The 27008-nt window shown below is 47.7% G+C and overlaps 14 non-coding genes and 5 pseudogenes across 14 annotated transcripts; 7 read left to right on the plus strand and 12 right to left on the minus strand.

Moving 5' to 3' along the window:
- Window positions 1–1175: 1175 nt before the first annotated feature.
- LOC117443917 (U2 spliceosomal RNA) lies at window positions 1176–1349 on the minus strand (annotated as a pseudogene).
- A 988-nt stretch (window positions 1350–2337) lies between these two features.
- On the minus strand, window positions 2338–2569 carry LOC117443920 (U2 spliceosomal RNA; annotated as a pseudogene).
- A 373-nt stretch (window positions 2570–2942) lies between these two features.
- LOC117443919 (U2 spliceosomal RNA) lies at window positions 2943–3038 on the minus strand (annotated as a pseudogene).
- Window positions 3039–6803: 3765 nt separating this feature from the next.
- Window positions 6804–6919, minus strand: LOC117443928 (U5 spliceosomal RNA). Its single transcript, XR_004551736.1, has one exon. It is a non-coding gene; the product is annotated as a U5 spliceosomal RNA (small nuclear RNA).
- A 156-nt stretch (window positions 6920–7075) lies between these two features.
- On the plus strand, window positions 7076–7146 carry trnag-gcc (transfer RNA glycine (anticodon GCC)). Its single transcript has one exon. It is a non-coding gene; the product is annotated as a tRNA-Gly (tRNA).
- A 557-nt stretch (window positions 7147–7703) lies between these two features.
- trnad-guc (transfer RNA aspartic acid (anticodon GUC)) lies at window positions 7704–7775 on the minus strand. The gene has a single exon. It is a non-coding gene; the product is annotated as a tRNA-Asp (tRNA).
- Window positions 7776–8027: 252 nt separating this feature from the next.
- Window positions 8028–8100, plus strand: trnav-aac (transfer RNA valine (anticodon AAC)). The gene has a single exon. It is a non-coding gene; the product is annotated as a tRNA-Val (tRNA).
- Window positions 8101–8709: 609 nt separating this feature from the next.
- trnad-guc (transfer RNA aspartic acid (anticodon GUC)) lies at window positions 8710–8781 on the minus strand. Its single transcript has one exon. It is a non-coding gene; the product is annotated as a tRNA-Asp (tRNA).
- A 266-nt stretch (window positions 8782–9047) lies between these two features.
- Window positions 9048–9120, plus strand: trnav-cac (transfer RNA valine (anticodon CAC)). Its single transcript has one exon. It is a non-coding gene; the product is annotated as a tRNA-Val (tRNA).
- A 436-nt stretch (window positions 9121–9556) lies between these two features.
- On the minus strand, window positions 9557–9628 carry trnad-guc (transfer RNA aspartic acid (anticodon GUC)). Its single transcript has one exon. It is a non-coding gene; the product is annotated as a tRNA-Asp (tRNA).
- A 252-nt stretch (window positions 9629–9880) lies between these two features.
- Window positions 9881–9953, plus strand: trnav-aac (transfer RNA valine (anticodon AAC)). Its single transcript has one exon. It is a non-coding gene; the product is annotated as a tRNA-Val (tRNA).
- A 609-nt stretch (window positions 9954–10562) lies between these two features.
- trnad-guc (transfer RNA aspartic acid (anticodon GUC)) lies at window positions 10563–10634 on the minus strand. Its single transcript has one exon. It is a non-coding gene; the product is annotated as a tRNA-Asp (tRNA).
- An 11220-nt stretch (window positions 10635–21854) lies between these two features.
- LOC117443912 (U1 spliceosomal RNA) lies at window positions 21855–22018 on the plus strand. Its single transcript, XR_004551727.1, has one exon. It is a non-coding gene; the product is annotated as a U1 spliceosomal RNA (small nuclear RNA).
- Window positions 22019–22334: 316 nt separating this feature from the next.
- Window positions 22335–22524, minus strand: LOC117443916 (U2 spliceosomal RNA). The gene has a single exon (XR_004551729.1). It is a non-coding gene; the product is annotated as a U2 spliceosomal RNA (small nuclear RNA).
- Window positions 22525–24027: 1503 nt separating this feature from the next.
- Window positions 24028–24200, minus strand: LOC117443921 (U2 spliceosomal RNA; annotated as a pseudogene).
- Window positions 24201–24348: 148 nt separating this feature from the next.
- LOC117443923 (U5 spliceosomal RNA) lies at window positions 24349–24465 on the minus strand. Its single transcript, XR_004551731.1, has one exon. It is a non-coding gene; the product is annotated as a U5 spliceosomal RNA (small nuclear RNA).
- A 156-nt stretch (window positions 24466–24621) lies between these two features.
- On the plus strand, window positions 24622–24692 carry trnag-gcc (transfer RNA glycine (anticodon GCC)). Its single transcript has one exon. It is a non-coding gene; the product is annotated as a tRNA-Gly (tRNA).
- Window positions 24693–25741: 1049 nt separating this feature from the next.
- LOC117443924 (U1 spliceosomal RNA) lies at window positions 25742–25905 on the plus strand. Its single transcript, XR_004551732.1, has one exon. It is a non-coding gene; the product is annotated as a U1 spliceosomal RNA (small nuclear RNA).
- A 327-nt stretch (window positions 25906–26232) lies between these two features.
- Window positions 26233–26407, minus strand: LOC117443913 (U2 spliceosomal RNA; annotated as a pseudogene).
- Between the last annotated feature and the right edge of the window lie 601 nt (window positions 26408–27008).

Here is a 27008-nt window from a genome sequence, read left to right on the forward strand (position 1 = left end):
TCCTCCTCCTCCTGTTGGATCATAAAAGAGAAAACAGTTATCTATCTATACACTGGACTACACATGAGTAACTATACATGAGAAGGTCCGACCGCTTTGAGCTTGATGTCATTTTAACCGTCTCGCAGAGCAGATGCAGATGGATGCATCTGATGCGAATAAATGTCAAAGGTTACGGCTTAAAATGTAACAAAACCTTCCGTTAAGGCCTTTTGAGAAGCCGCAGTGCTCCGTAAGTGTTTAAAGTACTTTGAAAAGGGCTAAAGAGATAATTTGTTCACAGGGGGCCTCTAAAGAGGGCCCAGATCGGGAATCTGAAATATGGGCACCCTAGCCCACCCAGAACTTTTTTTCAATCAAATGCCATCATGCATTACTGCCATTGGCATCTGACTGCCCTAGCTCCGCCCCCTGATGTCCTAGAGACGCAAGGAGGGTACCATTGGATGCGTAATAATTAGAGGTGGGGAATAGCCATTGAGCCCGAACCGATCAGACGTTGTTATCAAAAGATATGAATTAGTAGCATGCCATCATGCATTACTGCCATTGGCATCTGACTGCCCTAGCTCCGCCCCCTGAAGTCCTAGAGACTCAAGGAGGGTACCATTGGATGCGGAATAATGAGAGAGGGGGAATAGCCATTGAGCCCGAACCGATCAGACGTTGTTATCAAAAGATATGAATTAGTAGCACTTTTGGACAAATTAGCTTTTCATTGGAATAATATTGATATACAATCAAGCATTTGAGTGACGCAATTGATATTGACATCAAATGTTCCCCGCTATATGTAGTACACTGGTGAAGAATTTCAGGCATCCAGCTGCTACCGTTCGCTCCTATAAAATAATAATAAGTCTGTCAGTGCTACACACGTGCAGTGGGGTTTACCCAATAGCGATAGCATTAGAGGGCTGCGCCTATACTCATAGAAGCTGGTTTACAATACGTAACCCTAGTTCACTGTTGTTTGGAATCTGTATTAGCACACAATTAGAGAGTTTTACTATTGGGTGACTATTGGCATCGAGTCCAAAAAAGACCCCTGCTCCTGTGCTGCAGTTTGTGGCCCCGATTGGACAAAAACACAAAATACTGTATAAAACAAGAGAAGCAACCTCACTTTTACTTAACTGGAAGTTCTGAGTTGTTTGTTTTTCCACAAGGCAGGAGATGGGTGCACCGTTCCCGGAGGCGCTGCAATACCGGGTCGATGCGTGGAGTGAAGCCCCTCTTTCAGCTCCCAGTGCTAAAAATCAATTTAATATATAGTCCCCGTATAGGGGACGTATCAGATATTAAACTGATAAGAACAGATTTTTTTTTTTATTTATTATAACAAATCTTCAATTTACTTCATTCATATACACAGTTTACAAACAAGTAAACAATTGACATTAAATACAACACATATAACACTTTTACTTTCCATACATGCAAATACAGTTAGGTGATCTGGTCTTCACCCCACCAGCCCTAAACCTCCCTTCCATCTTTCCAAAGCGGCGTGTTGTCCCCATTTCAGCACGATGCATAGGGGTCGTCACTGTCCATCTGGTCGGCCCATAACACGGGAAGCATACTTGAAAAGGTGGAGGGACACCCCGCGCCTCCTTGTGTGTCATCCCCCAAGGGAGGCGGTTGCAGCAGTGGTTCAGCAGTTAGCTCCCGGACCAGTGGCAACCCTGATGGGAGCACAGTCCCTACAACCCCTGGGTCCTCCTCCTTGGTCCCTCCACCCAAACCATGGCCTTCGTCCACTTTGACCCTCCCCTGGTCACTGTCCTTCACTGGTCCCTCCCTCTTCTGCAGCCCATCTCCTTCACCCACCGCCGCCACCACCTCTTTGTTCTGCACCTTCCTCCTCGTTCCCTCAGTCTTTGACCTTTTGATGTCTCCGATCTGCGAGCAGTCCAGCGCGGGTAGAATAGGTACCCTCGATCTGCTCCAAGGCTGAAGGAGGCAGGCGGGTGCTTGAGGCCGCCAAAACTCTCTGGATCAGATTTAAGAAGCACCTGGAACTGCCTTCGACCTGTCCAGATCCCCATGGTGTCCTTGACATGCCTTGCTGCAGTTAGCACTTCCCCATACAGCCTCAAAAAATCAGCCAGCGCTTTGTCAGTCACAAAGGGATTAAACGTGTGGACCGTGATTGTCCTGAAATTTGGTCTGTCCAAATTTAAAACCTTGTAGCAGGCTAGCGGCTTTAGCATAGCAGCAGCAACACAGTCCTTAGCAACTTTCGTGTATACTTGCTCATCCTTTAGGGTGACGTCAAAAGCCTTCTCCTGCTGGTTCCATTGTAGGCAGTAGATGGCATCGACCTTCAGATTTAGCTGCTCCATGATGACTTTCCTGCAGAACCATGTCCTCGACAAGACATCTTCCGCCACATCAACTGCCTGAAAACGCAGTGTGAATCTCAGCCCGAATCTTGGGATCGGCTGACCATCATCGGCCCTCCCGGCCATCGCTCCTTTCTCCTCGCGATTCCAAATGTCCTTCCTGGAAAAAATGATAAGAACAGATACTACACTTGATCTTAGCCAAAAGGCCGAGAAGCGATGACCCTTAAAGTTTGCTGCGGGAGACGGACTCGTTGCGCAGTCGCCGCAGGTCTTGGTGCGGCTCTTTTGACCTGGCATAACATAGGCACTGGGTAGCTTGGATCGCCCAGGTGCTAATGACTGCTCTTGTCTTTCACAAACTCAGAATGCTCAGCCAAATGGCCAAGCCTTCAGTAAAAGGCGAAAGACTTATACGCTTTGAAGAGAAACCAGAGTAATTGTGGAGGCCATCCTCGAGAACAGACACCACCATAGTTGTCCCAGTCCAAGCCCTCGCGGTGACCCTCACTTGGCTTTTCCACATCCCAGGCCACACCCTTTCCCCCAGCTGCGCTAGCGTGGTTCGTGGCTCTCACCTGTGGCTTCTTTGGCATTTTGTCCAAAAAAGATCCTCTGCTGATGTGCTGCAGTTTCCACTGATAAGAACAGATACTACACTTGATCTTAGCCAAAAGGCCGAGAAGCGATGACCCTTAAAGTTTGCTGCGGGAGACGGACTCATTGCGCAGTCGCTGCAGGTCTTGGTGCGGCTCTTTTGACCTGGTAGTGATGGCAGTTTGACACTGAAGCTTCGAACGGAGCTTCAACCCTGGACTTCCTATTCCATAGAAGCAGTGCTTCGAAGCTTGCTTCAAATCACGTGACATGTGACGTCCGAAGCAGCAACTGCTTCAAGTCACGTGACATGTGACGTCCGAACCAGCAACTGCTTCATTTCCTGAATGAATCAACTCACTGGTTCGCCGTCCAATCAGGTGATTCAATGCACTGCCTCGTCTCGATTCTGACTGGTTGAAACTGTTTGAATTTGAGCGTCACTTAGTAAGTGACACTTTATAACCGCTCAAAAAAATGCACAATTTGGCAATCTGTGGGATTGTCGTCGTAGTTTGCCTTGTTGCTGTGGAGTTGTTAGTATTGCGTTTGGATCATTATGGAGCCAGCCAGGAAGAGAGGTCGTTCTGAGATGTGGGATCACTTCAATCTGATTGCACATGATAAGGTAGGTCAACTACAGTATTATAGCTATGGTTTATCTCAAATCTATATTAAGTAGCATTAAAGTACAATTATGTATATGATCAATGTAGCCATTAGGCTATGGCTTTATAGACTGAAATTGCATTTTTATTTACAAATGCCTTTCTCTACAGGTCCAGTGCTTGGTGTGTTCAACTGAACTGAAGTATCATGGGAATACTTCCTCCATGATTAGGCACTTCACTGCCAAACATGGAGCTGCTGTGAACCAGGGGAACATACATGGTATGTATTATATTATTATTAACTAGTAACACTAACACAATATGCTATGACTGTATTCCATAACTCAGAAGTCTGCTTCTTTTGAGTGCAATTTCACATAAATCCTTATTTGCTTTTTTGGGTTTTGTTTTTATTCTTTGTCTTTATTTCTTTGTCTTAGTGGACCGGAAGCAAGAGCTGGATGGAGCTCTTGTGAATATGGTGGTGAAAGACTCGCAGCCTTTTTCCATCGTGGATGACTGTGGCTTCAAGGAGCTTGTGGCCTTGCTTGATCCTAGATACACTCTTCCATCCAGACGGGTTCTAAAGGAGATGGTGGTCAAGCGCTATGAGGAGGAGAAGACGAAGGCCAAGGCTATCATGCAGAGGGTAGAGGCTGTGAGCCTGACTGCTGATATGTGGACCTCCATTAATATGGACGCATATCTAGCCGTGACCTGCCATTATGTGGATGACTCTGCAAAGCTGGCCACAGTGCTTCTGGGAGTGCTGCCTTTCCCTGAAGCTCATACAGCGGTTAACATCACTGCTGCAATGAGGTCTCTCATGGAGGAATGGGGCACTGAAGGCAAAGTGACCTCAATTGTGACGGATGCAGGAGCAAATATGGTTGCCTCTGTCAGAAGTTTAAATGTAAGACGTGCACTTTGCTTTGCTCATTCACTTAATTTAGTGGTGAAGAAATCTCTGGATGCAACTCCTGGCCTACAAGACCTACGCACAAGGGCTAGAAAAGTAGTCACGTTCTTTAAAACCAGCACAACAGCAAAAGAGAAGCTCAGAGAAGTGCAGGAGCAGATGAATCGCCCTGTGCTGAAGCTCATTCAGGAAGTGGACACCCGCTGGAACAGCACCTACCTAATGCTACAACGCCTTTTCAAAGAGAGGCAGTCAGTGGGGGCAGCTCTTGCGATGCTGAAAACAGATGTGAGACCTCTGTCCTCTGAAGACTATGAAACAGCAGATGCATGCCTGCAATTGCTCTCCCCCTTTTTCCAGGCAACAGTGGAACTCTCCGAGGAGAAGAGAGTCTCAGGATCCAAGATCATCCCAATGACGAAAATGTTAATGCTATACTTGTACGACACAATTGGAAAAACAAGCCACGACATAGCAAAACTACTGGGACAGAACATGGTGTCAAATATGCAAAACAAGTTTGACACCACCGAGAGCCAAACTGCATTGACCCTGTCAACACTGCTGGATCCTAGATTCAAAACGATTGGATTCTACAATCAAGTCCAGGCAGCGGCATCTGTTAAACGACTGGCAGCGTTTTGCACACAACTGAGGAAGAACGCACAACCTGACACACCTACAGAAGAACAGCCCTCCACATCAGCTCAACCGGCACCAGCAAGTGTTGACAATCCATCATCCACAGGTAATGTTATAAATAGTTCATTGATAAAATGCAGGACAAAATAAGTATAAGTAAAAAAATATATACACATTGAAACCTTTCAGTACTGGTGATTACAGTCATGTTTGTCTTTCAGGTCTTAACCTTTGGGAAACTCTGGACAGAGATGCTTCTGAAGCGAGGACAGCAAGGAATGCCACAGCAGATGCTACAGTGGAGGTGCAGCGGTACATGACTGATCCACCGCTGGAAAGATCGAAAGACCCACTGGCATACTGGGTGGACCATCAAAATGTGTATTTTTATGCATGCCAGCATCATCGGTTCCATCTGAGAGAGTGTTTTCAAAATGTGGGGAAATTGTGAGCAAGAAAAGAAATCGGCTCAATCCAAAAACTGTTGAAAAAATAATGTTCCTGAATAAAAATCTTTGAGTGTTCCCCATCCCACATGAACACCCCCTGCCAAAGTTACACAAGCACACCATAATCTATGCCATATTTTCCCAGAACCCTCTCCTCAATAACACAATACACGCATTCATCCATCTTTATTTGTAAATGATATTCATGATACATACAGTTTATTTATATATTTATATACATATTTATTTATAGTTCTATATATATACATATTTATTTATAGTTCTATATATATATACACGTATATATTTATAGTTCTATATATATATATATATACATATTTATATTTATTTATACCTATTTCCGACACAATTGTCCAAGTGGTTCGACTGCTTCAAATCACGTGACATGTGACGGTCGAGGCAGCAACTGCTTCATTTCCTGAATGAATCACTTGACTGGTTCACGGTCCATTCACGCAATGCAATGCACTGCCTCGTCTCGATTCTGACAGGTGACAGGTTGACACAGTTTCAAATTTGAGCGCTTCAACACTTTATAACCGCTCTAAACAATGCGCAATGTGTGGGTTGTTGTTGCTGTTGAGTTGTTGTTGGCATTGCATTTGAATTGGATCATTATAGAGCAAGCCAGGAAGAAAGATAGGTCGTTATGGCTCGTGAAACACTTCGAAATGTGGAGAAGCTGTGAACAGAAAGAAAATGAGTAATATAAAAATACTTCAATGGTCTAAGGAATAGATAGCCCAGTGGGTAGAGCCGGCGGCCAGGGTGCGGCGATGTCCTCCGCGCAGCTGGTTCAAAGCCCGGAATAGTTAAACTTTTAATCATTGCTTTTCAACTTTAATACTTTAATGACTGATAAAAGGCCCTCTCAGCCCAAAAAAAGGTCCAGCACTCTCTAGTCTCTTCTCAATAACCCAATACACACAATTGTCAATCTTTAATTGCAAATAGAACATGATATTCAGTCTTAGTGTGTGTGTGCATCGAATATTTTTCAGGCAAAGATACGTTAAACCCACTGCAACCTTGCACTTCGCCAGGAGAGGTCGCTGTAACTGAAGCTTCGAGAAATGAACCTATTTCCGACACAATTGTCCAAGTGGTTCGAAGCTTCATTCAAAGCTTCATTTTGCCATCACTATGACCTGGCGTAACATAGGCGCTGGGTAGCTTGGATCGCATAGGTACTAATGACTGCTCTTGTCTTTCACAAACTCAGCCAAATGGCCAAGCCTACCAAAAATAGGTTGAACTCGTAGGTGTTCCTCTCCACGGAAGTCTTTAGTAAAAGGCGAAAGACTTATACGCTTTGAAGAGAAACCAGAGTTATTGTGGAGGCCGTCCTCGAGAACAGACACCACCATAGTTGTCCCAGTCCAAGCCCTCGCGGTGGCCCATTTGGCTATAGAAGCGTGGTTGCTTGAAAAACAGTCTTTGTTGGCTGAACTTTTCGCCTCAACTGCCCTATGGTGGCTTTATAATTCAGCATTGGTGGTTCAGTGGTAGAATTCTCACCTGCCACGTGGGAGACCCGGGTCTGATTCCCGGCCAATGCAATAGACAGTTCTTTGTTGTCTGAAAATAAAGTATAATACCTACACCACTTGGACTCTGCTACAGCAAACATTACTGCCATTGGCGTCTGACTGCCCTAGCTATGCCCCCTGAAGTCCTAGAGATTCAACGAGGGTATCACTGGATGCGGAATAATTAGAGGTGGGGAAAAGCCATTGAGCCCGAACCGATTAGACGTTGTTATCAAAAGATATGAATTAGTAGCACTTTTGGACAAATTAGCTTTTCATTGGAATAATATTGATATAAAATCAAGCATTTGAGTGACGCAACTGATATTCACAGCAAATGTTCCCCGCTATATGTAGTACACTGGTGTAGAATTTCAGGGTTCATGCTTAGGGTACTTCAATTCAGCATGCACTTGGTAGCTCTGTCATGATTGTTATAATGATGACCGTACGAAAGTTCAGTTGCCATGGTTCAGGTAAGCGCTTATCTGAAAGTGTTTACAAGGGCCTCTTGGTGGCATCCTCGTTCATGAGTTGATTGATGCTTGCCTCCTTTGGTGAATAAAGGCCGGCTGTTATTGAAAATTCTCCCCGTCGGGGAATCGAACCCCGGTCTTCTGCGTGACAAGCAGAGATACTGTCCACTATACTAACGAGGAACGCTCTAGCAGCAATCCTAGTATGTCAACCATAGGTGGCGTTCTTCGAGGGGTTACAGGTCATATCCAGGATAGCATTTGGGTCCAGTATACAGTTGCTGTCACGAAAGTCAATGACACTGCAGCCGTGACTGGATCCAGTGTAAAATCTCTCAGAGTCTCAGAAATCAACAAGGGGTCCGTCGTTTTGAAGGTTTTCAATTAAATATCAATGTTGCATCTAGGTGCAAATGTGTACTTAGCTTTTCAGCAGTTTCTGTAGTGTAGTGGGCATCACGTTCGCCTAACATGCGAAAGGTCCCCGGCTAAAAACCGGGCAGAAACACTCTTCTTTGATCCCAATCAACTTCAAAGAACTCAACCAAGAAAAGTTATCGGGAATCTAGATAGAGTAAAAAGCACTTTCAGAAATATGGCAGTAGAATGTTGAGTCTTTTCAAGACAATTGTTGGATGAGCAAGAGAATTGTTTGTTGAGCATGGCTTGTGAATTGTACGGCTTTGGCTCTCTGTGTATTCAAATCGAAGAGGCTTGTCGTCCTTTGAACAACTGAAGGTTGTTAATAGCAGTTGTGCTTAGGGTACTTCAATTCTGCAACCCATGACTTTATTTTCATTCCTGCTCAAAATGTGTCTGGTCACAATGGAAAATATAAAGGGATTTCTTGCCTTGCTTGATTTTGTCCGTCAAAAGTGTAATCGTTGAGCACATTGCCGTGGTCATTGATTGTAGTTCTCCTTCAATGATTTGAAGCATGCACTTGGTAGCTTTTTCATGATTGTTATAATGATGACCGTACGGAAGTTCAGTTGCCATGGTTCAGGTAAGCGCTTATCTGAAATTGTTTCCAAGGGCCTCTTGGTGGCATCCTCCTTAATGAGTTGATTGATGCTTGCCTCCTTTGGTGAATAAAGGCCGGCTGTTATTGAAAATTCTCCCCGTCGGGGAATCGAACCCCGGTCTTCTGCGTGACAAGCAGAGATACTGTCCACTATACTAACGAGGAATGCTCTAACAGCAATCCTAGCACGTCAATCCTAGCACGTCAAGCCTAGGTGGCGCTCTTTGAGGGGTTACAGGTCATATCCAGGATAGCATTTGGGTCCAGTATACAGTTGCTGTCTCGAAAGTCCATGAAGCTGCAGCTGTGACTGGATCCAGTGTAAAATCTCTCCGAGTCTCAGAGATCAACATGTGGTCCGTCGTTTTGAAGGTTTACAATTAAATATCAATGTTGCATCTACGTGCAAACGTGTACTTAGCTCTTCAGCAGTTTCTGTAGTGTAGTGGTCATCACATTCGCCTCACACGCGAAAGGTCCCTGGCTCAAAACCGGGCAGAAACACTCTCTTTTGATCCTGATCAACTTCAAAGAACTCAACCAAGAAAAGTAAAGAGTAAAAAGCACTTTCAGAAATATGGCAGTTGAATGTTGAGTCTTTTCAAGACAATTGTTGGATGAGCAGGACAATTGTTTGTTGAGCATGGCTTTTGAATTATACGGCTTTGGCTCTCGGTGTATTACAATCGAAGAGGCATGTTGTCCTGTGAACAACTGAATGTTGTTAATAGCAGTTATGCTTAGGGTACTTCAATTCAGCATGCACTTGGTAGCTCTGTCATGATTATTATAATGATGACCGTACGAAAGTTCAGTTGCCATGGTTCAGGTAAGCGCTTATTTGAAATTGTTTCCAAGGGCCTCTTGGTGGCATCCTCGTTCATGAGTTGATTGATGCTTGCCTCCTTTGGTGAATAAAGGCCGGCTGTTATTGAAAATTCTCCCCGTCGGGGAATCGAACCCCGGTCTTCTGCGTGACAAGCAGAGATACTGTCCACTATACTAACGAGGAACGCTCTAGCAGCAATCCTAGCATGTCAACCCTAGGTGGCGCTCTTCGAGGGGTTACAGGTCATATCCAGGATAGCATTTGGGTCCAGTATACAGTTGCTGTCACGAAAGTCAATGACACTGCAGCCGTGACTGGATCCAGTGTAAAATCTCTCAGAGTCTCAGAAATCAACAAGGGGTCCGTCGTTTTGAAGGTTTTCAATTAAATATCAATGTTGCATCTACGTGCAAATGTGTACTTAGCTTTTCAGCAGTTTCTGTAGTGTAGTGGTCATCACGTTCGCCTAACACGCGAAAGGTCCCCGGCTCAAAACCGGGCAGAAACACTCTTCTTTGATCCCGATCAACTTCAAAGAACTCAACCAAGAAAAGTTATCGGGAATCTAGATAGAGTAAAAAGCACTTTCAGAAATATGGCAGTAGAATGTTGAGTCTTTTCAAGACAATTGTTGGATGAGCAAGACAATTGTTTGTTGAGCATGGCTTGTGAATTGTACGGCTTTGGCTCTCTGTGTATTCAAATCGAAGAGGCTTGTCGTCCTTTGAACAACTGAAGGTTGTTAATAGCAGTTGTGCTTAGGGTACTTCAATTCTGCAACCAATGACTTTATTTTCGTTCCTGCTCAAAATGTGTCTGGTCACAATGGAAAATATAAAGGGATTTCTTGCCTTGCTTGATTTTGTCTGTCAAAAGTGTAATCGTTGAGCACATTGCCGTGGTCATTGATTGTAGTTCTCCTTCAATGATTTGAAGCATGCACTTGGTAGCTTTTTCATGATTGTTATAATGATGACCGTACGAAAGTTCAGTTGCCATGGTTCAGGTAAGCGCTTATCTGAAATTGTTTCCAAGGGCCTCTTGGTGGCATCCTCCTTAATGAGTTGATTGATACTTGCCTCCTTTGGTGAATAAAGGCCGGATGTTATTGAAAATTCTCCCCGTCGGGGAATCGAACCCCGGTCTTCTGCGTGACAAGCAGAGATACTGTCCACTATACTAACGAGGAATGCTCTAACAGAATTCCTAGCACGTCAATCCTGGCACGTCAAGCCTAGGTGGCGCCCTTTGTGGGGTTACAGGTCATATCCAGGATAGCATTTGGGTCCAGTATACAGTTGCTGTCTCGAAAGTCCATGAAGCTGCAGCTGTGACTGGATCCAGTGTAAAATCTCTCCGAGTCTCAGAGATCAACATGTGGTCCGTCGTTTTGAAGGTTTACAATTAAATATCAATGTTGCATCTACGTGCAAACGTGTACTTAGCTCTTCAGCAGTTTCTGTAGTGTAGTGGTCATCACATTCGCCTCACACGCGAAAGTTATCTATCTATACACTGGACTACACATGAGTAACTATACATGAGAAGGTCCGACCGCTTTGAGCTTGATGTCAGTTTAACCGTCTCGCAGAGCAGATGCAGATGGATGCCTCTGGTGCGACTAAATGTCAAAGGTTACGGCTTAAAATGTAACAAAACCTTCCGTTAAGGCCTTTTGAGAAGCCGCATTGCTCCGTGAGTGTTTAAAGTACTTTGAAAAGGGCTAAAGAGATAATGTGTTCACAGGGGGCCTCTAAATAGGGCCCAGGTCAGGAATCTGAAATATGGGCACCCTAGCCCACGCAGAACTGTTTTTCAATCAAATGCCATCATGCATTACTGCCATTGGCGTCTGACTGCCCTAGCTCCGCCCCCTGGAGGCCTAGAGACTCAAGGAGGGTACCATTGGATGCGGAATAATTAGAGGTGGGGAATAGCCATTGAGCCCGAACCGATCAGACGTTGTTATCAAAAGATATGAATTAGTAGCACTTTTGGACAAATTAGCTTTTCATTGGAATAATATTGATATAAAATCAAGCATTTGAGTGACGCAATTGATATTCACAGCAAATGTTCCCCGCTATATGTAGTACACTGGTGTAGAATTTCAGGGATCCAGCTGCTACCGTTCGCTCCTATAAAATATTTTTAATTAAAAAAACGTGAAATCCTAAAAGAGATATAAATAGATAATTTTTTCACAGGGCCCAAAAAGGGCCTAAATAGGGCCCAGATCAGGGATCTGAAGTATGGGAACCCTAGAACACCCAGAACTTTTTTTCAATAAAATGGCAAACTTTCTCACAAAATCCTGGGTTACTCGTAGAGTCAGACAGGGTTTTGCTGGAGAAGAATGAGCAAATTGAAAAAAATTCAAAAAATGTGCTTGGCGCTCCGAGCCTTTGATAGTGTGTTGTTGCACTTGTGTGGAACCTGCTTGCAAAATGTGGGGACCCTGCAACCGTGTACACAGTACTAAGAGCCATTTCATTGTATTCCCCTCCCCCACCACCAGGCTTGCAGATTCTAAGCAGTGCAGTTGCAGTGATATCAGCGTTGCTCATTGGTCTGGATGGTGGCGAGTTCGAACCCATGCTATGGCATCATGTAACATCTTTTATATTTAGTCAAGAGATAATTATATGTGGAAAGTTGTCTTCTCAGACTCTCCATATTTGAAGTTGATTATTGTATAGTTAGTGTTATAGTACTTTAGGGTAGTTAGTATAATAGGTTTATTCATTTTGTAACTATTAAATGTAAAACACAAGTTTTTCACATGCTGGCAGTACTTCAATTCGCTTCGTCTTGGTCTGTAGATGTGATTTGATGTGTCGTTTATACATTTTGATGGCGGAAAATATATGAAAATGTCCCGTTGATATACATACTGAGAAATATATCCGTATATAGTAGACTTTTTTCCCTGCACTCTCTAAGTGGCCCTGTGGTGTACTGAGATTAGCGTTAGCCTTTGCCCTTGGTGACCCGGGTATGATACCCGCCTGAGCCATTTAATGGAAATGTGAAAATTATTTAAAATTAGTTGAATTGAGAGAGGGATACTTTTAAGTTAATTCTTATAGGTTTAGTTATTATGGAATTATTAAATATAAAACAATTGTGTTGAATTAAGAGAGGGATAATGGGTTACATTGTAATGTATGTCACGGTGAACAGTGAATGTGTGAAATGCTAATATTATGCTAACCTAGTTGCTAAGCTAACGGGAGATATTTCAATGTATAAGCAGTGATATAAGCGTTGCTACTTGATGCGTGAGTCCTTGGTTCTAAACTCTTCTCAGACTCTCCATATTTGAAGTTGATTATATTATAGTTAGCAGTAGTTATTATTATAGGTTTATTCATTTAGGCATTATTAAATATAAAACACATTTGTTTGATTATATTAAATGACTTATACATAATATGTAATATTAAACTCCACTGTGTATCAGAGCTAGACACCTAAAACATACAACAGGACTTAGCAGAACTAATAAAGAAATGTCCAGAATACTACTTGGAAGAATGTACAACATTTATTTATACAAAAAACAGCACAGTGTGTACATTGGAGAACATTGAATTATATTCTCCTCCGGGCAGGACGACTGCGCCGGACTCTGGAGTCCTTCCGTGGCCATTTTCTTGGGCTGATCTTCAGCGGGGACAACACCACCCTGCACTTCCTCTGTTGGCACACAAAACATAAAGCAATTTTTAATGAACTTGTCATGTTGGGATTCATACATAGTCATATTGTGTTATTTTAACAGTTTTTAATCTCAAAGAAAATCAACATCTTTAATGTTATATTTTACTATATTTTTTTTAATTGTGACTTTTTGACTACCTTTCCAGCCCGGCTCCTGGTCATCCTTGGACTTCTCCTCCTGGTCCCACTCTCATCTCCTCCTCCTCCTCCTCCTCCTCCTCCTCCTCCTGTTGGATCATAAAAGAGAAAACAGTTATCTATCTATACACTGGACTACACATGAGTAACTATACATGAGAAGGTCCGACCGCTTTGAGCTTGATGTCATTTTAACCGTCTCGCAGAGCAGATGCAGATGGATGCCTCTGGTGTCAAAGGTTACGGCTTAAAATGTAACAAAACCTTCCGTTAAGGCCTTTTGAGAAGCCGCATTGCTCCGTGAGTGTTTAAAGTACTTTGAAAAGGGCTAAAGAGATAATGTGTTCACAGGGGGCCTCTAAATAGGGCCCAGGTCAGGAATCTGAAATATGGGCACCCTAGCCCACGCAGAACTGTTTTTCAATCAAATGCCATCATGCATTACTGCCATTGGCGTCTGACTGCCCTAGCTCCGCCCCCTGGAGGCCTAGAGACTCAAGGAGGGTACCATTGGATGCGGAATAATTAGAGGTGGGGAATAGCCATTGAGCCCGAACCGATCAGACGTTGTTATCAAAAGATATGAATTAGTAGCACTTTTGGACAAATTAGCTTTTCATTGGAATAATATTGATATAAAATCAAGCATTTGAGTGACGAAATTGATATTCACAGCAAATGTTCCCCGCTATATGTAGTACACTGGTGAAGAATTTCAGGCATCCAGCTGCTACCGTTCGCTCCTATAAAATAATAATAAGTCTGTCAGTGCTGCACACGTGCAGTGGGGTTTACCCAATAGGGATAGCATTAGAGGGCTGCGCCTATACTCATAGAAGCTGGGTTACAATACGTAACCCTAGTTCACTGTTGTTTGGAATATGTACTAGCACACAATTAGAGAGTGTTACTATTGGGTGACTATTGGCATCGAGTCCAAAAAAGACCCCTGCTGCTGTGCTGCAGTTTGTGGCCCCGATTGGACAAAAACACAAAATACTGTATAAAACAAGAGAAGCAACCTCACTTTTACTTAACTGGAAGTTCTGAGTACTTCTTCCACCTCTCCTTGATAGGAATCGGGATTTATGTTGGAAAAATCATTACAAATTGGCAATGAGGAACGCTTCACGAATTTGCGTGTCATCCTTGCGCTACCGGAGAGACGTTGTTCTCCCTCATGTTCCACAATTCTGACCAATGGCTGTCCAGGGTTCCCTTCATGTTCCACAATTCTGACCAATGGCTGGCCAATGGGAGGCCGGATAATGTTCCATAAGAAGAATCAAACTTTTGGCGTCCAATCAGTGAGGCGGATTTATTTCTAAAATCTCTCCTCCCTCCGCCATTGTTTCGACCGGTCATTCTACTGAGTAACTTCAACCAAGCGACACTGTGAGTAACATGTGCATTAATTATGAGCAAATACGCGTGTAAACACTGTTACGAAGACACTTCTATGTCCGACATTAGTCATACTGAGTTAGCCGTGGTGTTTGTACGGTACTGCTGATGAACTGCTGTGTGTGCTCACCTTTAGCTATTGGCTAGCTAGCGGGACGCTACGGAGCTCAGCTATCCGTGCTCTGAGGCATTTATGGCGGACAGGTTGAGGAGGATGTCCCGCTCCTGTGTGTGTGTGTAACGGAGCTCAGATGAGAGGGCTCTGATTATAGTTTTAATCCTCTGTCAAACTGCATGTTTTCTGCTAACGCTGTGTGTGTGTGTGTGTGTGTGTGTGGCCCAGCTATCCGTGCTCTGAGGCATTTATGGCGGACAGGTTGAGGAGGATGTCCCGCTCCTGTGTGTGTGTAACGGAGCTCAGGTGAGAGGGCTCTGATTATAGTTTTAATCCTCTGTCAAACTGCATGTTTTCTGCTGACGCTGTGTGTGTGTGTGGCCCAGCTATCCGTGCTCTGAGGCATTTATGGCGGACAGGTTGAGGAGGATGTCCCGCTCCTGTGTGTGTGTAACGGAGCTCAGATGAGAGGGCTCTGATTATAGTTTTAATCCTCTGTCAAACTGCATGTTTTCTGCTATTTTTGACGAGAGATAAAATGATTTTCGGCCACAGGAGTTTGACAGAGAATAACTGAAAAAGTACACGGTAAAATAACTTCATAGCAGCCTACTTGTGGTAGAAGTCCAACTAGTACTGACTCCAACAGTAAAGTACTTCATTGTATTTGTGGTAGTGGTCTAACTGAGTCCAACTCTGTGTAGATGGAACATCCAGTATTTCGGAGGGCCCCTAACGGGACCCTCCTCTTAAAGGCCACGGCCGAAGCCAGCGCCCTCGCACCCCGGCGAGCAGCCGGCCAAGCCCCGTACAGGGCAAAGAAGCCCGAGGAGGTGGACGCGGAGGCCTGGGCCCACGTCTCCTCGTCCTGAGCCGGTGGAAGGTCCAGTTCGGCCAGTACCAGGGAAAGATCTTCCACTGGCTCCTGGAGAACGACATGGGCTACGCCATCAATCTGGTCGCCTCCCACCAGAAGGAGCGAGAGAGGACAGGGTCTCAGTCCCCGCTGATGGCCAACAAGGTGGAGTCCTTCAGTCTGATTCACAATACAATTAAAAGAGTGACAACAGTTTTAACCTTATTTGTGAATTTACAGGACGCCTTCACCCGCTACTCCTCAGCCTACCCTGACTTTCTGGAGGCAGTCAGGTTCCACCGGGCGTTTGAGGAGGCGCGGGCGAAGTCCCTCCTGCCTGGTCAGGAGGGACAGGCCCTTGTTGGCTTCGGGGACTTTAGATTTGAGACCCTGGACAGCCTGTACGAGTCTGTGGACCCCAAAAAAATCCGGTATGTCGTAATATCAGCGGCACCAGCACCACCAGCAGCAGCAGCAGCACAGTCTCTGTCTCTGGCCAGAGAGCGAGGACTGCATCAAAGTGCGTGTATTATTTTAAAGCCGTCTGAGTTGGACGTACCTGGATGACTTTTCTGAAGACACGTTGGTGTTTTTCATGCTGTGCATTCTAGATGTTGTTCTGTCTCATAGGCCTCTTGGTTCAGCGTTTGCGGCCTTCGTGTCCGGGCGGCGTTCTCTGTCTGCGGTGGAAATGCAGGCAAAGATCAAGAAGCTCGTGGTCCCTCAGCCTGCATTTCCAGGCAAGTCCAGCCCGAATGAAATGCACAGTTTAACCCTATTCGTATTTCTCATGTTCACTGTATATTTTCTCCTCACTCACGTTGCAATTACAGCCTCCCTCAGATCAGCTCTGAAACCTGTGTGTCTTGTTTATACCTCTGGGCTGTGTCTTTCTGTGTGTACAAACATCTTTTGAGATTGACACAAAGTTGACTTTGATTTCTCTTTAAGCCTCAGATGTTCAGGCCCCTCTCCCGCTCCATCCGCCTCCCGCCACCCCCTCCTCCGCACCACAGAAGGGGGCTGGTGTCTCTGCCGTGCTGGGCGAGCCCACGGACGAGGAGCTGCTGGAAGCCACGCGGGAACAAGACCACGCCCTGCGACCTCCAGCAGTAGTCCAGCCTGCACCAGCTCCCTCCTCGCTACCGCCGCCCGCAGCCACGGCTGCTCCCGGACAGGAGGAGTTGCCGGGGCCAGCCTTCCCTCCTCCGCCGCGTGAGGTAAGACTGTCTGTCAAAGCAAGCGCTGCTCACCTGCTGCCCTGGAGCGATGTCCTCACATATACGTGCCCTTTATGTTGCTCTGGTTCTCTCTCCAGCTGCTGCCCGAGTCCTGGCGTGCAGCTCTCACTGTGGAGCAGCAGCAGTGGATCGGTCGGGTGCTGTTCACCAGGGACCAGTGGGGGAGGCCGAGCCTCATCACAGACTTGAATCTGTGGTGGAACCCCCCCCAATCCCGGCCGATCTACCACCAGCCTCCCGCGTCCCCCGACCCCTTCTTTGCATGTCGGCTGTTTCTCTGGATGCCACACCGGATCTGGCGTCTGCAGCTGACATGCCCCCAGCCTTCATGCACCGGGTCCATGGTGAAGGCTGGGCTGTACAGGACCATCCGGAGGGTCCTGGACATCGACGGCTGGTATCTCATGGCCACCGAGTACCTGGAGTGCCGTCGATGCAAGAAGAAGGTCGGAGGGTGGTCACAGGGCATCATCAGGCAGCTGGCCCCCACCTACAGCTGCCAGTTCCCGGCAGTACTTACGTACAAGTGAGAGGAATTGACAACATACCGTATATATATATATATATATATATATAAATGTGATGACGGAGCTGCATGTAATGCTTGTTTTGTGTTTCTGCAGGCTGTCCTGTGACCAGAGGGTGGTTACCCAGCTGAAGTCCCGCACTCTGGGCAACAGTGCCACTCAGCTGTGTAACACCCTGCGGGAGCAGCACTCGGACGCCTGGATGCGGAGAGCGATCCAGTACCTCGGCGTGTGCGAGCAGTTCCTGGCCTTGTGCAACGTGAGGGGGCAGTTTCCTCCACCGCCCATCATGCCCACTCTTCCCTCACCCATCTGGCTGCTGACAGTGTACGGATACGATATACTGACGCGGCTGGATGAGTACAAGGCCAGGATCACGTCCACCTTCGGATCCATCCTAAAGATGGATTCCACCAAGAAGGTCAGTATAGTTTGGCACAATTTCATGTTTTTCTTACAGTTGCCGTGTGTTTATGCGGTCACATTTGAAATCTCTCTCTCTCTCTCTCTCTCTCTCTCTCTCTCTCTGTCCAGGTGACGAAGAAGCTCGCCGGTACCGCTTCCGACACGGCCGCCTGGGTTACCAATGTTGGTAACGAGTACGGGCAGGTCCTCATCAGCGTCCTCACCTGCTCCGAGGGCGCCGAGGGCCTGTCCAGTATGGCGGCCGGACTGATGAGGCGGTACTGACTCGCCGGGGTACCACCCCCCCAGCTGATCTACGTAGATCGGGACTGCTGCAAAAGAGACGGCGTGTCGAAGACAGCTGCCTTGTTTCAGGTCTGGCAATACTAGTACTGATAATCATAGTAGAATTATAGCAATATTATTTATCTTACACAAAACGACTATCGACCAAAGCCACGCTAGGTGTTGGTCAAGATAATTACAACATCGTAAAAAGAGAAATGGTACTCCAATAATCAGAGAGACTTTTGTTTCCTTTTCACAGGAGTGGGGACAGCTCGTGGTGAGACTGGACATCTGGCACCTGATGCGACGTTTCGCATCAGGTGTCACCACCGAGAGCCACGAGCTGTACCCCGCCTTCATGAGGCAGCTGTCGCTTTGCATCTTCGAGGTGGACTCTGGAGATGCCCGCCGTCTCATTGAAGCCAAGCAGTCCCAGCTGGAGGGGAAGCACGGGATGGTCGGCCTGACCGACGCCGAGGTGATCCGGAGGATCACCAGGGAGGAGTGGAGGCTCCACTGCCGTCGTCGGACGCGTGGAGCGGAAGAGACGGCACTCCTTATCCAGGACCTCCTCCAAACCTTCAGCGGTACGGCAGGACGCGACACCCTGGACATCCCGTTGCTCGACCCTCTCCGCATCCAGGACATCTGGAGTACGCAGAGGCCCCACCTCAGCTGCATCCAGGACCCACCTGGCGTGCAGCTGTACACGCAGACCGGCAGGCTGACAAAGGGCGGAGTCATCCTGCCGGTCTATCGCTGCGCGAGGGGCTCCACGTCTTTGGAGTCCTTCCACCTCAACCGGTTCATCCCAGGTACAGCTTGTGATAAAGTCTATCATGAATTCACATTTCACGCAAATGTCAATTAATTTCTGATCCGATACCTGCTTCCTCAGGGACGCAGGCGAGTGCCAAGCACTTCCAGGCGTTCCTGGTCGATGGACTGGTGAGGTGGAATGAGGACCGCGCAGCGGCAGCTTCGGGCGAGGTGGAGCCTCTGCGCTCCTACAGTGGTCACCTCAAGCACGTCCTTAACCAGAAGAGCCAAAGGGTGCTTGGCTGTCAGCTGGTTAAGGACTTCACCAAGCCTGCCGAGTACACAGGTGGGTGATGTGAAACCTGTTCACTTTGTTCAGACATCATAACTGAGAGGAAAAGGAGCATTTTGCAAATCCTTTGCTTCCTGTCTTTTTGCCGCATGACAGGGGAGCTCATCGGGGTGGAGTTCCTGTACAGGCAGACAGGCAAAGTGCTTGAGGACGTCAGCTTGGACCCCGACATTCCGGACGAGGCTGCTGCCATCCAGTCGCTGGAGGAGGTGGACGAGGGTATCGAGGAAGACGTGGAGGACCCGACAGTCTTCCAGCCAGATATCCCCTCCACCAGCGCAGCAGCCCGGTCGGGCGATCCGGCTGACGCACCCAGGTCTGAGCCATTCGGCCCGGCCGCCCCTCACCAACCGGACCCTCCCGAGGCCCCTGAGGCTCCTGCTCAGCAGTCCTCCTCAGACTCTGAGGTCAGTTCACCAACACATTGCTACTACTGATAATGATAACAATAATTATATGTATTCAAGACTCCACAGCAGCACTTCTCCTCCTCCCTCCTTCTCTCCTCCTCCCTCCTTCCTTTTCTCCTCAGGAGGAGATGCAGGGTCCTGATGGCCAGCCAGGATACCAGCATGTCCTGAAGCTGGCCAAGGCCCTGCTGTAAGCCAGGAGCCTTCAGGGGTTTTCTGACAAGAGGGTGGACGACCTCATGGCCCTCTGGCAACGCCTGCCCGAGCCGGACAGGCGACGAGTCGTCTACCCTCCCAGACACCGGGAGAGGCAGCCGAAGGGGCGGTTCAAGGCAGCGAAGGGGAAGAACACCTCCTGTCCTGGAAAGGAGAGTCTCCAACGGTAAGACTGGCTTCAAATATTCGTGTTTCCTGTACTAAATATTTGCTGCCTATTAACCCTCACTGTCCTCTCCGTGACTCAGCTGTCTTCTCGGGCTGAACTCGGGCCCTGCAACATGGCCCAGCACCAGCCGCCTGGTGGAGGCCATTTGCAGCCAGCTCTGCCGTCTCCACCCCGCGGCCACGCGGTCCGGAGGGATCATGAGGACTCGGTGGTTCCTCATCCTAACGGACTACGTGGCCATTAGAGAGGCAGTGCTGGCCAGCCCGAGGCTGATGGCTCAGACTGAAATACAGCTCTTTGAGCTCAACCAGAGGACCCTGTCCCAGTGGTGAGTCTGACCTGCAGCTTGTTGGTGGTTTTGTAATCCGTACTGGGGTTTCTCTTTCCGTAAAAACATCTGCCTGGGTTTGTCTTACAGGTTCTCTCGGCGCCAGAATGACAGGGGGGTCTCTGTGCTACAGCAGGGAACTGGCGTCGTCCCTGCTGTAGCTATGGCTGTCCAGCCTCTCCCGCTGGCGAAAGGGCTGTCCTTCGTACAGGTGGGACAAGGACAGCCCTTCAATTACAACATCCCGGAGGTGCCGGGACCTCCTCCTCCTCATCTGACACTGCTCCCGGCTGGCCCTCGCATGGCTGCTGCCCCTCCTCCTCCTCCTCCTACTCGTCTACGGTTACTGCTCCCGGCTGGCCCTCACATGGCTGTTGCCCCTCCTCCTCCTCCTCCTCCTACTCCTCCTCATCTGACACTGCTCCCGGCTGCCCCTGCTGCTCAGCCTCCTCCTCTCCGTGTGCCCAGGACAACGGCATACAGGAAGAGGAAGGCGGCGGAGGCTGATGCTGCAAGGGGTGGGCCGTCGCCCTGGAGCAAACCCCGCCAGCAGAGGGGTCAGTACACCTGCAGCAAGTATGGCCTGCCCAAGAGGATTGACACTGGCCACACTCGCATTGCAGGTGTGTCTTACTGTGCAGCTGCTGGCGGGAAAACTGTGGAGGAATGGCGGGAGGAGAGGAAAAGACTAAAAAGGGACCCAGAGGGGGGGGAATGATGATCTTTTATCTTTATTTATTTTAAAATAAAACTCTGAAATGAACTTTGTGTGGAAACTTTATTTATTTCTTTATTATTTCATTACAGCACTTTACAGATACTAAACCGTACTCTTTGTAGTTTATCATCATCATTGACCAAAACCCCCTGTTTTAGAGTCATGTGTGTCAGGCAGTGCTGGCTGAGAGGGGAGCTCTTCCTCATCTCTGCCACAGCTGGGGATCGAACCGCCGACCTTCCGCTCCGCGGAGCAGGGCCCACTTTCCTCTTCTTGCTCCCCTGCTTTCACAGAGAACAATGGGCAGTATCCTGAACAATGGGCTAATGCTAATCTTCTCTGTATCGTACCAATTTTATTATATGTGCTATCGGAGTAACACAATATTGCCTTGCATCTGGGGGGTATTCCCAGGTCTCTGAGCAAGGTCAACTTTGTATTATGGTAGCAGAACACATAGAGCTCAAATGGAGCAAAACACTGGGTTTAAATGGGCCGAAAACTGCAGACAGAAGCTGCACTAGCATGGTTCGTGGCTCTCGCCTTTGGCTTCTTTGTCATTGAGTGCAAAAAAGACCCCTGCTGCTGTGCTGCACTTTGTGCCCCCGATTGGAACCTATGTCTATTTCAAGCCTTATCTGTCTTTAAGGCTTAGGGTTAAATGTGGTTGATGGGCTGCTTTGGCCGGCTCAGAGGCAGGAACCGCCACGCCGTGTCCTTTGTCATTGCAAGACTGCCCTGTCTCTGACCCGTCCAACTCATACTTACCTGGCAGGGGAGATACCATGATCACCAAGGTGGTTCACCCAGGGCGAGGCTCGGCCATTGCACCCCGGCTATGCTGACCACTGCGAATTCCCCAAATGTGGGAATCTCGACTGCATATTTTGTGGTAGTGGGGAACTGCGTTCGCGCTCTCCCCTGATTATAATGTTGAAGAAAAGGTCAAAGACAACCTGGCTACAGCTTGCATGTGTGGCGGCTACTTTGCTCCAGGAGAGACTTTCTGGTGCCAATGTCCTCCCAAGAGCGTGTCCTTCCTTTGGACTCGAAATATCTCTGTCCCTTGCAGTGAGCCTCACTCAGCGTGCCACGCTCCAGAGCCAAGCAAGTTCAATTTGTCATCTTTAGCGTCTTTGGCATTGAGTCCAAAAAAAATCCGCTGCAGTTTCTGCCCTCAATTGAAACCATCTGTTTTGGTTTCGAGATGCGTCTTTGTTTGTTTTTCCACAAGGCAGGAGATGGGTGCACCGTTCCCGGAGGCGCTGCAATACCGGGTCGATGCGTGGAGTGAACGGGGCAAGCCCCTCTTTCAGCTCCCAGTGCTAAAAATCCATTTAATATATAGTCCCCGTATAGGGGATGTATCAGATATTAAACTGATAAGAACAGATTTTTTTTTTTTTTAATTTTTTTTTTTTATAACAAATCTTCAATTTACTTCATTCATATACACAGTTTACAATCAAGTAAACAATTGACATTAAATACGACACATATAACACTTTTACTTTTCATACATGCAAATACAGTTAGGTGATCTGGTCTTCACCCCACCAGCCTTAAACCTCCCTTCCATCTTTCCAAAATGGCGTGTTGTCCCCATTTCAGCACAATGCATAGGGGTCGTCACTGTCCATCTGGTCGGCCCATAACACGGGAAGCATACTTGAAAAGGTGGAGGGACACACCGCGACTCCTTGTGTGTCATCCCCCAAGGGAGGTGGTTGCAGCAGTGGTTCGGCAGTTAGCTCCCGGACCAGTGGCAACCCTGATGGGAGCACAGCCCCTACAACCCCTGGGTCCTCCTCCTTCGTCCCTCCACCCAAACCATGGCCTTCGTCCACGTTGACCCTCCCCTGGTCACTGTCCTTCACTGGTCCCTCCCTCTTCTGCAGCCCATCTCCTTCACCCACCGCCGCCACCACCTCTTTGGCCTGCAACTTCCTCCTCGTTCCCTCAGTCTTTGACCTTTTGTTGTCTCCGATCTGCGAGCAGTCCCCATTGTCTGCTGAAGCCTCTGTTCCGAAAGCCTCCGCTATTTTACGTGCCCCTGTCTTGACACCCACCTCGGCTGCTACAGTTGAGTCTGTATTCCCCACAGGGCCTTTGTCCACGCTGTCAGCCCCCGAGCCGCCTCCTGGTCCCTGCTCCACTGTCACGGTCCCCCCCGTGCTCTCTGAAAACATAGCCTTCTGGCACTGAATAAGCCCTTCCAGAAGGTCCTCGAACTCCGTTTCCTTCCGGGTTTTGGCCCCTGCTACCTCCGCAAACGTCCTCCTGCGCTCGGGACAGCTTCGGTATAGATGGTCGATCCCACCACAGCCATGGCAGGCCTTTGGCACTGTACAGTCTTTGGCCTCATGTCCTCTTTGGCCACAAAAGCGGCAGCTGGCGCCGCTGCACCCTCCATCCACATGGCCTGATTGTCTGCATCGCCTGCAGAAAGCTGGCTGGCGCGGGTAGAATAGGTACCCTCGATCTGCTCCAAGGCTGAAGGAGGCAGGCGGGTGGTTGAGGCCGCCAAAACTCTCTGGATCAGATTTAAGAAGCACCTGGAACTGCCTTCGACCTGTCCAGATCCCCATGGTGTCCTTGACATGCCTTGCTGCAGTTAGCACTTCCCCATACAGCCTCAAAAAATCAGCCAGCGCTTTGTCAGTCACAAAGGGATTAAACATGTGGACCGTGATTGTCCTGAAATTTGGTCTGTCCAAATTTAAAACCTTGTAGCAGGCTAGCGGCTTTAGCATAGCAGCAGCAACACAGTCCTTAGATACTTTCGTGTATACTTGCTCGTCCTTTAGGGTGACGTCAAAAGCCTTCTCCTGCTGGTTCCATTGTAGGCAGTAGATGGCATCGACCTTCAGATTTAGCTGCTCCATGATGACTTTCCTGCAGAACCATGTCCTCGACATGACATCTTCCGCCGCATCAACTGCCTGAAAACGCAGTGTGAATCTCAGCCCGACTCTTGGGATCGGCTGACCATCATCGGCCCTCCCGGCCATCGCTCCTTTCTCCTCGCGATTTGAAATGTCCTTCCTGGAAAAAATGATAAGAACAGATACTACACTTGATCTTAGCCAAAAGGCCGAGAAGCGATGACCCTTAAAGTTTGCTGCGGGAGACAGACTCGTTGCGCAGTGGCCGCAGGTATTGGTACGGCTCTTTTGACCTGGCGTAACAGAGGCGCTGGGTAGCTTGGATCGCCCAGGTGCTAATGACTGCTCTTGTTTTTCACAAACTCAGAATGCTCAGCCAAATGGCCAAGCCTACCAAAAATAGGTTGAACTCGTAGGTGTTCCTCTCCACGGAAGTCTTTAGTAAAAGGCGAAAGACTTATACGCTTTGAAGAGAAACCAGAGTTATTGTGGAGGCCGTCCTCGAGAACAGACACCACCATAGTTGTCCCAGTCCAAGCCCTCACGGTGGCCCATTTTGCGATAGAAGCGTGGTTGCTTGAAAAACAGTCTTTGTTGGCTGAACTGTTCGCCTCAACTGCCCAATGGTGGCTTTATAATTCAGCATTGGTGGTTCAGTGGTAGAATTCTCACCTGCCACGTGGGAGACCCAGGTCCGATTCCTGGCCAATGCAATAGACAGTTCTTTGTTGTCTGAAAATAAAGTATAATGCCTACACCACTTGGACTCTGCTACAGCAAACACACAGGTCTTTGGAGTGTAGAAGTAAAGAGGGATATTCTCCGTGACGACTCCCATTGATTTGAGAACTCAGTGAGATGCTCGACATCAAATCACTGTAAGGGATGACCGGTGGACTGTATCCCTTCTTAAATGACTTGGAGCATATAGAATATCTGTTGAACAATCCACCTTGTTGACCGTGCTGTTGACCTCGCCAGCGTAGTGGTAGTTACGATGTCTTGTGAATGTGGGCAGATGAGTGGTAGAATCTTTGTAAGCCAAGAGGAAAACTAGGTTCCCATTCTCCGCAAATGCAACATGGCTTCACTGTTGTTTGGAATCTGTACTAGCACACAATTAGAGAGGTTTACTATTGGGTGACTATAGGCATTGAGTCCAAAAAAGACCCCTGCTGCTGTGCTGCAGTTTATGGCCCCGATTGGACAAAAACACAAAATACTGTATAAAACAAGAGAAGCAACCTCACTTTTACTTAGCTGGAAGTTCTGAGTACTTCTTCCATCTCTGCTTGATAGGAATCGGGACTTATGTTGGAAAAATCATTACAAATTGGAAATGAGGAACACTTCACGAATTTGCGTATTATATGTGCTATCGAAATAACACAATATTGCCCTGCATCTGGGGGGTATTCCCAGGTCTCTGAGCAAGGTCAACTTTGTATTATGGTAGCAGAACACATAGAGCTCAAAGGGAGCAAAACACTGGGTTTAAATGGGCCGAAAACTGCAGACAGAAGCTGCGCGAGCATGGTTCGTGGCTCTCGCCTTTGGCTTCTTTGGCATTGAGTCCAAAAAAGACCCCTGCTGCTGCGCTGCACTTTGTGCCCCCGATTGGAACCTATGTCTATTTCAAGCCTTATCTGTCTTTAAGGGTTAAATGTGGTTGATGGGCTGCTTTGGCCGGCTCAGAGGCAGGAACCGCCACGCCGTGTCCTGTGTCGTTGCAAGACTGCCCTGCCTCTGACCCTTCCAACTCATACTTACCTGGCAGGGGAGATACCATGATCACCAAGGTGGTTCACCCAGGGCGAGGCTCGGCCATTGCACCCCGGCTATGCTGACCGCTGCGAATTCCCCAAATGTGGGAATCTCGACTTCATAATTTGTGGTAGTGGGGGACTGCGTTCGCGCTCTCCCCTGATTATAGTGTTGAAGAAAAGGTCAAAGACAACCTTGCTACAGCTTGCATGTGTGGCGGCTTCTTGGCTCCAGGAGAGACTTTCTGGTGCCAATGTCCTCTCCAGAGCGTGTCCTTCCTTTGGGCTCGAAATATCTCTGTCCCTTGCAGTGAGCCTCACTCTGCGTGCCACGCTCCAGAGCCAAGGAAGTTCAATTTGTCACCTTTAACGTCTTTGGCATTGAGTCCAAAAAAGATCTGCCGCTGATGGGCTGCAGTTTCTGCCCTCAATTGAAACCATCTGTTTTGGTTTCGAGATGCGTCTTTGTTTGTTTTTCCACAAGGCGGGAGATGGGTGCACCGTTCCCGGAGGCGCTGCAATACCGGGTCGATGCGTGGAGTGAACGGGGCAAGCCCCTCTTTCAGCTCCCAGTGCTAAAAATCCATTTAATATATAGTCCCCGTATAGGGGACGTATCAGATATTAAACTGATAAGAACAGATTTTTCTTTTGGGAAAAGTTTTATTGTCACTTAATTCATGTACTTTTCATATTTAAATCATTTTGTTTGTCACATACGTGTATTTTGAGTTTTCATATAATAAATACATGTACACTTTAAGATCAGACCCATTTTCATAAAAAAAAACAAAGAAACATCGCATTTCATTAAAATATTTTGTATGCAAACAGTTTTCATTTAAAATCTTCTTTTTTTTTTTTAAAAAGGGGGTACATTGGGTAAATTGTTGTCCAGGAGCGCAGTGAGTCCCTTTCAATATTAACTCATCCCACTCACATTTAACAGGTTGTTTCTCTCGGATCTTTGTCACGGGGCTCAGAGGAGACCCCCCGGAGAGTCAGGCCTGCGCTGCTTTGACCTTTCCCGTGTGGCTCCTGCTCCTTCATCCGAATGAGCACAGAGGCGATTTTTCTTTTTGGCTGTGTCCTGGGCGTGCCGCGTCGCTGATTTTATTGTTGCCGCAGCCATCTGGATCACAGCCACGGGGGGGATCTGCATGTGCCTTCTTACCAGCAAGTTTCTGGAGGTCCATATGGCATCTTTAATGGCAGCTAGGGTGAGCCACTGCTTGGAAAAGTCCCTAGAACAGTCCTGTTTCTGGC

This window comes from Pseudochaenichthys georgianus, unplaced genomic scaffold (assembly GCF_902827115.2).
Source record: "Pseudochaenichthys georgianus unplaced genomic scaffold, fPseGeo1.2 scaffold_706_arrow_ctg1, whole genome shotgun sequence".
NCBI lineage: Eukaryota > Metazoa > Chordata > Actinopteri > Perciformes > Channichthyidae > Pseudochaenichthys > Pseudochaenichthys georgianus.